The 8,383-nt window shown below is 37.8% G+C and overlaps 1 long non-coding RNA gene across 1 annotated transcript; it reads left to right on the forward strand.

The window, feature by feature from the left end:
* Positions 1-4,890: 4,890 nt before the first annotated feature.
* LOC128520950 (uncharacterized) lies at positions 4,891-6,689 on the forward strand. Its single transcript, XR_008357972.1, has 3 exons — positions 4,891-5,109; positions 6,254-6,313; positions 6,516-6,689. It is a non-coding gene; the product is annotated as an uncharacterized LOC128520950 (long non-coding RNA).
* The last annotated feature ends 1,694 nt before the right edge of the window (positions 6,690-8,383 follow it).

Consider the following 8,383-nt stretch of genomic DNA (forward strand, 5'->3'; position numbering starts at 1 on the left):
TCAACATCTCACAATAAGTCACACAACCACACATTCAACACAGATCCACAAGACACACTTCTAACTCACACACACACCCTGGCCGAAGCCACTAACCCAAACACCTTTCCTCGACAGGGTGAACACCTAACAACCCCTCCCGCAAAGCATGATGGTTACTAGTCCCAAAACCCCGCCCACGCCACAATATATTTGTAATACTTTTTTCTATACGGGTACTGTATTAGTTCAAACCTGTGTGTTGAATATAGCTGTTACACAGAAACTGAAAACAGGCAGAGAAGCAAAGTACGTAAGATTTAGCAACAACACGTCCCGTCCAGTCTTGTTCCCAGCTCCTACGCCTCATCTTACTGTCCCGCATCCACTCCGTGTGCGACGGTTCATCAGGTTCGCTCATTCGCCAGCTCCAACGTCACCTCAGTTAAGCTAACTGGTTTTTCCAAGAGTATTTACAAAATATGGAGCTCATACACCATATTTTATTCGAAACTAGTGATTTATTTGTCTTTATTCTTTTCTATAAAGCAACACATAATGCACAGCAGCAAGTAAGACCCATTTTTTTAATGATAAATTATAATTATTCAAATTATTGTTTTTATAATACATTATATGATTTGATGAAATTCAAAATGAGAAGATGTGACTAAAAATTGTCCCTTAGAGTTATTTATGATGTATAGAAAAGGTCTAAACACTAACTCTGATATATGAGCAGTATCACTCTTACACAGTAAGGTCATAGTGTACTGCTAAATATACTGTAGCACAGCTGTGATGCGGTTGTAGGCACAAGGTTGCAGCCCTCCAACATATATCCTTTCATGACTGTCAGAACTAAGAAGCCCCAACTAGCAGAGTAGGTAACAGTTAGCGACTGACAGTTAGTGTAATCAACAGTAGTAAAAATAGTTTCAAATTCATACCAAACCTTGGTGAGAAGAATAAAACATGGAGGTGGTGGACAGTGCTGTACATTTTGTAAGTTTATTTTTATATTTTCACTTATTCCGCTTTAGAATATCAGTTAACCCTTAACTCCCGGGATCTGTGGTTGGAACCAAATACTGTAGCATTCATGGCTGGACTGGCCATAGGGCATACCGGGCATTTGCCCGGTGGGCCGATGGTGATTTTCGTCTTTTGTGGGCCGGCTGCCGATGTTTTTTTTTTTTTTTTTTTTTGTAACGTTATAAACCATTAAAGGTGGCGGATTGGCCAATTAGTCATGATCGACTCTGCGCTGGACCAATTACAGCAGAGGAGGTCAGATGCACCCTCCCCCTTGCAACGGCTCAGCAATCACATATCATTGCTGAACAAAAATAGAGAACAAAAAACGCAAAGCAGCAGGAGGAGCCGAAAAAATTAGCGCCAAAAAGAAACTAGCCCTTCAGGCAGATGCTGCCAAATGTGCTAAAATATCAGAGTTGTTTGGTGGCTATAGTGGAGCTTCCACTTCAGTAAAATTAGCAAGTGATGGAGACCAGCAGCCGCAGGTTGAAGAGTGAAAGGGGAGGCAGGAGGAGGAGAGACCCGAGGCGGCCGCCGGTCCAAGTGGAACCATAAAAAAAACTTATAAACCAAGTAGGTGTAGCTTATTTTCGTTGTGCTTGCTAACTTTTTACAGTCAGTTACAATAACTCCTACTGTGTACTAGTTAGCATGATGACAGAGTTTCTATGCTGGTGCTATGATGTTACTGAGAGTGAATTATTGATAAGGTTAGTTAGTATGGGTTGCCAAACGTAAAAAACCGTAATCATCCCGTATTCAGAGAAAATATTACGCGTTACGTATTGAGGTGAAAAGGAACGTGATTTGTCCTGTATTTCAGCTAGAATGAAAAAACAAAAACCACAAAGCTGGAGTTATCCTGTGTCTTTACGCTGCGCAGCTGCCTCGGCTTCTCTCATTCTCTCCCCCTCCTTCTCCTGTTGATCAGCTGATCGGTTTATCAGCTGTTTGCTGGAGCCACAGCCATAAAAGCTGCTAGTCATGATCGGTTTGGATATGTGAGAGAGAAACATAAAGCTGAAACCAGGTGATTCCTTATTGAATCATCAGAGTTGAACAGGTGATGGAGAAACAGGTTTATCTTTTAGGTGACATGAATGAGTTGAAGGGAAGTTATGAACTGTTTCTGAGAGACAAATAACACCAGGATCCTTTTCTACATAGCTGACAGCTGGTAACTGTGCAGGGGCGGGTCTAGCAAAGTTTTGCCAGGGGACCAGGTAGGGCATTAACAAGGAAAGGGCGGCACAAAGAAATACTTTTCTTTCTTATTCTTATTTTAAATGTCTAGCTTTTAAATAATTATCTGAATCTTACAACTAAAGTGGTCATTTGATGTTAAATGTATAGAAATCCATTATCGTTTATAGTAAATATTAAGTCTAAAAATATTAAGTCTCTGTAAGCCCAGTAAACTTACCATCTGTGCAGTCTATAATTATGTCGAAGAAAGATGTTGAATCTATTTAATTATTGTAGAAAAATAGATTGTGGCAGCCCAGGTCTCTCGTGATCTCTGTGTTTTATTGTGTTGTCAGTTCTTGTGCCATGTACTGTGTGTAAAATGGCATCAAAAATTCAATTAAGTGTTATTCTTTCTCAACTTTCTTTCTCTGTCTCCTTTCACTTTTTAAAGGTTGCCATGTTTAAAACAATATTTTGTGCTGCCATGCTGTTTGTTGATGTGGTAAATAAATAGTTTATGAAAATATCACTAAATCTGTAATTTATTAATTTTAATACTCATTAATGATCATGTCTCACCTCTAGTCTTCTCTGTCTTACTTTCAGGTTTCCACCATGTGTTGTAGATAGTTCAGGAGGTTAACTCGACCAAGCAGTCTTTTGTTTTCCGCTTAGTACTGTTTAGAATACCAGAATAGGGAGGATGGTGTAGGTTTAAGTTTATTAGATTGATACATATATACTAACAGGACGGTGTACATCGTTGTCAGAACAGCGTTTGTTTTTATTCAAAGGCTTTATGGCTTTGCCAATAATACCTAGTGGGCCGGTCTCTAGTCAAAATGCCCGGGCCGATTTTTTGTCCCAGTCCAGCCCTGGTAGCATTAAATGGAAAGTTACTGTTTTAGTCTGCGCAATCCATTGTCTCACACCCAAGTACTATACTGGGGAAAGCGTTTAAATTAAGATCACTAATAGTTCAGAAGTGATTTGGAATGACTTAGGAGCAATAATTCAAAGTGTAAATTCAAATAAAAAGTCAAAGTGAGAATAAAAGTCAAAGTATTCTTTTAAGATGACAACACCATCAGATGTGTTTTCTTGGTGAAAGTGCTTAATTAATTGGTTTTGAACGCGGTTTTCAGCAGGCAGCTGTTCTCTCCTCAGTATGGAAGACCGTACAGATCGACTCTTACCCATGATGTGACCAATAGTTGAATATTAATCGTAGAACACCTGGGATGCAGAGTGATGCATATAGTTAAAAGTCCCAGTGGTGTTACCATCCATTACCACCACTTGTGAATGCCTCCTTGTCCAATCTGATTGGCCGGTTGGAACTAACTGTTACAAATAAGCAATACACATGAGCAGGTGTGCTGTTGTACTGCATATCAGCAGGGTTGTTGTGTGTAGTTGTGCCATAGTCACAAGGGGGAACCAATAGTTTAGTGTAATGCACAGGGGGGAAAATGGCTTTAAATTCTTACCAGTGTCATGTAGCCAAATGCTGAAGAGAATAAATCATGAAGGTGGTGGACAGTCCTGAGAATTACTTTGTTTCCACTTATTCCATTAAAATTTCAGCTAACTTTAGGTTCCAAGTTTAAATCCTACATTGCATTACATGGAAAACTAATGGACAACGTATGGTGTACAATCACACGTCATTTAGCCTTGTTAGTTAGGTAGCTTTGTAGCTTTCATTAGCCATGAAGAAAACAACATAGATGATGCAATTCAGAATGACTATTACTAGGAGCTATTACTAAGGAGACAAAGTGTTAAGATGACAAAACATCAGCTGTGTTTTCTGTCTAAAAGTGCTTATGTGACTGGTTTTAAATGTGGGTTTCAGGGGCGTCGCACCCGTGGGAGATGTGGGTGTTTTAACACGCACACTTTTCCCGGTGAGAGGGTTCAACACCCACACTTTTTCTACAGTTTTCCCGCAATTTTGAACAAACACCTTGGCATTCGCTCCTCCGTTTCTCTGGCCGCTCTGTGTCTGCGCTCGCTTCAGCTCTCCTCTCCCCTCCCTCTCAAACATGACACCGGCTGTTGATTGGCTGTTCTGCCTTAAGTCCCGCCTCTCTTGGTGTGTTAGATTTATCGGTCAGCTCGTGCAGAGGAGGCTGGAACTTATGGTTGCTATGATTATTTACATCTTCGTTTTCCAGGTACTTTAAATGTTTATGCTTTTAAGGTTTTTAAATAAGCTTGATATATTTGGGAAGATGTTCTGTTTTGTTGACATGTCGAATGTTTTCTGTATTATATTTGGTTTTTAGACTAATGGCAATTGCTAATTGGTATAGTGCTCAGTAGCTAACTTGGCTAAATTCGGTTATGTGTGTGGCATCAATGCATAAAGTAACTGTGATGAAGAAGGCAGGAAATTGATGAGGAGGGACAAATTGGCAATGTTAAGCAATATATTTATGGGTTTATTGCCAGTGCAATTGATTTTGATATTTTGAGCATTGTTTGTTCATTAGCTGACTTGCCTGCTGTGTTTGATTGTATCTGTTGAGGAGAAAAAAGTGAGAAATAATGTCAGTTTGCATACCTGTTGACTATGGAAGAATATTATTTTAATGTGTATATTATTTTAATGTTTAAAAACAGTAAATTGTTAAATTATTTATACTATTATTTATATTATTATACTTTTGTTTATATTATTATTATTTAGAAAAAGCTTTTTGTGAGGACTTTTTTTGTTTTGTTTTATATCTTCATTGCTTACTTGCTTATCTGCAAGTAAGCAAAATGTAGCAGTCCCAGTCCTGTCAGACCCATGCCACTATCAAGCTTCCCACTGTCCTTTTGTCACACAGTATCATTAAGATGCAGAAGAGAAAGAGGCAGTAGAAGATTGACACCATTTTCAAAAGAAATCCTGTAAGTGAAGTTGAGAGATGAAAGCTGAAAAATGTTGTCATTAAACAACAGTAGCCTATTACCATTAGATGCTGTTTGCATTTATTTCATTGTATTATTTTTCAATATTCACTGACCCGAACTCGCCTCAACAGTCTTGCTGTGTGCCATGTACATAAAGACAAGCTGGACAGGGGAAACAGAAAAAAAAAGTTGCTGAGCAGTTTGTCTCTTGTAAGGAGAGCAGAAAGAGCACTTTTGGTTCTTTTAAATAAGTGATATAGTTGGTCATACATTATTTGGTCAGTTGTTCATGGCTGCACTTATATATGCACACAGTTGTTTATATTTTTGTTCCGAATATACAGTATGTGTTCCCTGAGATTATTAAAGCATTAGCAAGTCTAGCAAGTGTGTTTTTAGTATCACTATCACTTATTTAAATTGCAAGCTTTTTATATCTTGTATATTAATACCTTTTGTGCTCTTCTGTCATTGTATTCATCATTTTTATTGTTAACAAACAAACCACATTTATCCCCCACACTTTTGAAAAGCTTGCTACGCCCCTGGTGGGTTTGGCAGGCAGATGCTCTCCCCTCTTTCTAGTAGACTGTCCCGACCTGCTTGCACCCACGCTGGTGACTGAGAGTTAGTGAATAACTAATAATTATTATAACGTCTGTGATGAGGAGTAATACATACAGTATAGTCCCAGTGCTAATATTGTCTATCACCACTTGTGGAATACCTCTTGTCCAATCAAATTACACAGTTAGAACTAACTGTTGTATAATAAGGACAGATTTTGTGGAAATAAGAAGCAGCCAACTTACCTAATTATTACCAGAAATTTATCCTTTCAAATGCAATTTACTGAATGTGTCCTAAATGTATTTATTCCTAGCCAATTTACTTTATTATTCTATTATCAGGATTCACACTATGTAAATATGGAGGTGACTATGAGGACAGCTGATACTCAGATAGGTCACACGATTCAACCCGATGATTTAAGCAGTCTATTTAGTTTATTTGTAATCCATTATTAGTTTAATTCCAGCTTACATGTTGATGAAGTTAGCATTAGTATACAGACATTTTGTCATTTACTGTAAATATCACCAATTTAATTTACTGTATTTATTTGTTACTGATTATCTAGGAAGGAATACATGAAAACTGAGGACAGAAATCTGTCCTTGCACAAATCTTCGATAATAAGGTAAGCAACTTTTTCTTTCATAAATATAAAAAAATTATATTGTCGGGTCCACAATAACCAATGCAACTAATTAGACAGTTTTTAATCTATACAGTTATACAGTTGAAAATTTACTTGCAAATATTACATGGCTATAGAAATTGTAGTATCACTGCAATCTCTCCCCATTTTTGCTCTTACTGTTCGTGCGTAATTGGACCAGAATTTTCCAGAACGTTGGCTGAGATGAAACAGACCTCATGAATGGCCTCCAAGAAGTCCAGATCTCAGTCCATGTTATTTTCTCCTGTGGGGCTATGCAAAGGAGGAGGTGTACAAGACAAAGCCTTGCACACTGGAGGACTTAGAGGTCCAGATTCAGGAGGTTCTCTCAGCAATATTAACATCATAGGAAACTGATGCCATCAGTTCCTGCATTGAAATGTAAACATTTGCTTCCCTTTTTCTGTATAATAAAGTACATGTACAATTTGTTTCAGTAAATTTATATTAGAAATATTTAATATTACCAATTTGTAATGCCTAGTTACTTTTCACCCACCCTGTTTTTAAGCAGTTATGCATGAGCATGTTAAGCAATAAATAAATAAATATTCATTACAGCAGCAAAACTGATGATTACAAGAAATCGATACTGAATAATTGATATTTTAGGCACAATATGACTAAATGTTTGTCAATGTATTAGCTGACAGCGTACATTCAGTGTAGCAGCTTCAATGTAATGAACTATTTCTACAGATCTGGCCTTTAAAAACGCACGTTTTCGGAAAAGGGATCCCACGACTTGCCGCGGTTGCGCGCGGCAAGCTGTGAAAATGCCCTTCAATACCTGTAGGGGGCAGTCGTGTTTCAGTCTAAAGTATTGTGTGTCTACTGAAGCCGAAAAATGTTATGTCTCTTAGGCGCCCATTGACAGCAAGCGACAGAGCTCATAAACGTGTCAAGCTCAAACTGTTATGTATTTATTCATCATTTTCATTCAGAATTATTATTATTATTAGTAGTAGTTCTCCGAATTTATTATTATTATTGTAACGCACCCGCGCGTGTGCAAAAGGACTACAAAGATGTATGACGTTAGCCTATAACAGTATTTATGCGCTTTAAACGCAGACGGGTACTGGTGGCTCAGTGGTAGGTGATTCGCCTGCCATGCGGGAGACCCGGGTTCGATTTCCAGCCAGTGCTCAATATGCTGATGCTATTCGCTAAAATGCCATTACATTATCAACTTATGCTTCAGTACTAAATGCATGTTTGCAATTAAGAATTTTTTTTTGCTTAAGCTATTAAGCACATTAGCACTTACCTCACAGTTGCTATAATTTAATGATTATCATAAGCAAAAAGTGTAAAACAAAGGATTCACATTTATTACATTTTCACCCAGAGCGGGATTCGAACCAGGGTCTGGACGATTTATTATAAGGATATTATTTAAGCAACGCCACACCACGTGGAAAGCGGCAAAAATGCTTCAATTTCATTGGCTGTCACTGAGTGTCAGCTATTCACGACTGGCCCCCGCGGAACACAGAATCCCCGGGCTTTGACTGCGCTTTCTCCATTCGTTATTACAGGGGCGTACTGGGACTAAAAAGTATAAAAATAAAATGTTATAAAATGTTATAAAAATATAACGCAATACAGAAATCAATGCTATTTAAACATGTTATTTGAAGTATCACTGAACATATATTGGGTCAAAGAAACAAACAAAAAAAAGAACATCAAGACAAACAACATATAAATCTATAAAGACAATATTTTTTATTTTATTCTTTAATTATTATGGTAGTCAATATTAACACGAAATAATGCTGAAAAACATTATTTCAATTAATATTGACCACCATCATAAAAACTAGCACAAGTTAATGCTGCTACTAATTTTATTCTGTTTGATTGCCATTCTTTTTACTTGGCTCTGGTAGATCAGGGGAGACGTGTTGGTCATCATCAGCATGTATTATGATGTGGGATGTGGTGCGCTGCTGGATCCAGCCTCACTGTCCCTGACCTGTTATAGGCAGAATCTGTTCATTTGAAGCATTTCACAGCATTTAC

The sequence above is a fragment of the Clarias gariepinus genome, chromosome 4 (genome assembly GCF_024256425.1).
Source record: "Clarias gariepinus isolate MV-2021 ecotype Netherlands chromosome 4, CGAR_prim_01v2, whole genome shotgun sequence".
Taxonomy (NCBI): domain Eukaryota; kingdom Metazoa; phylum Chordata; class Actinopteri; order Siluriformes; family Clariidae; genus Clarias; species Clarias gariepinus.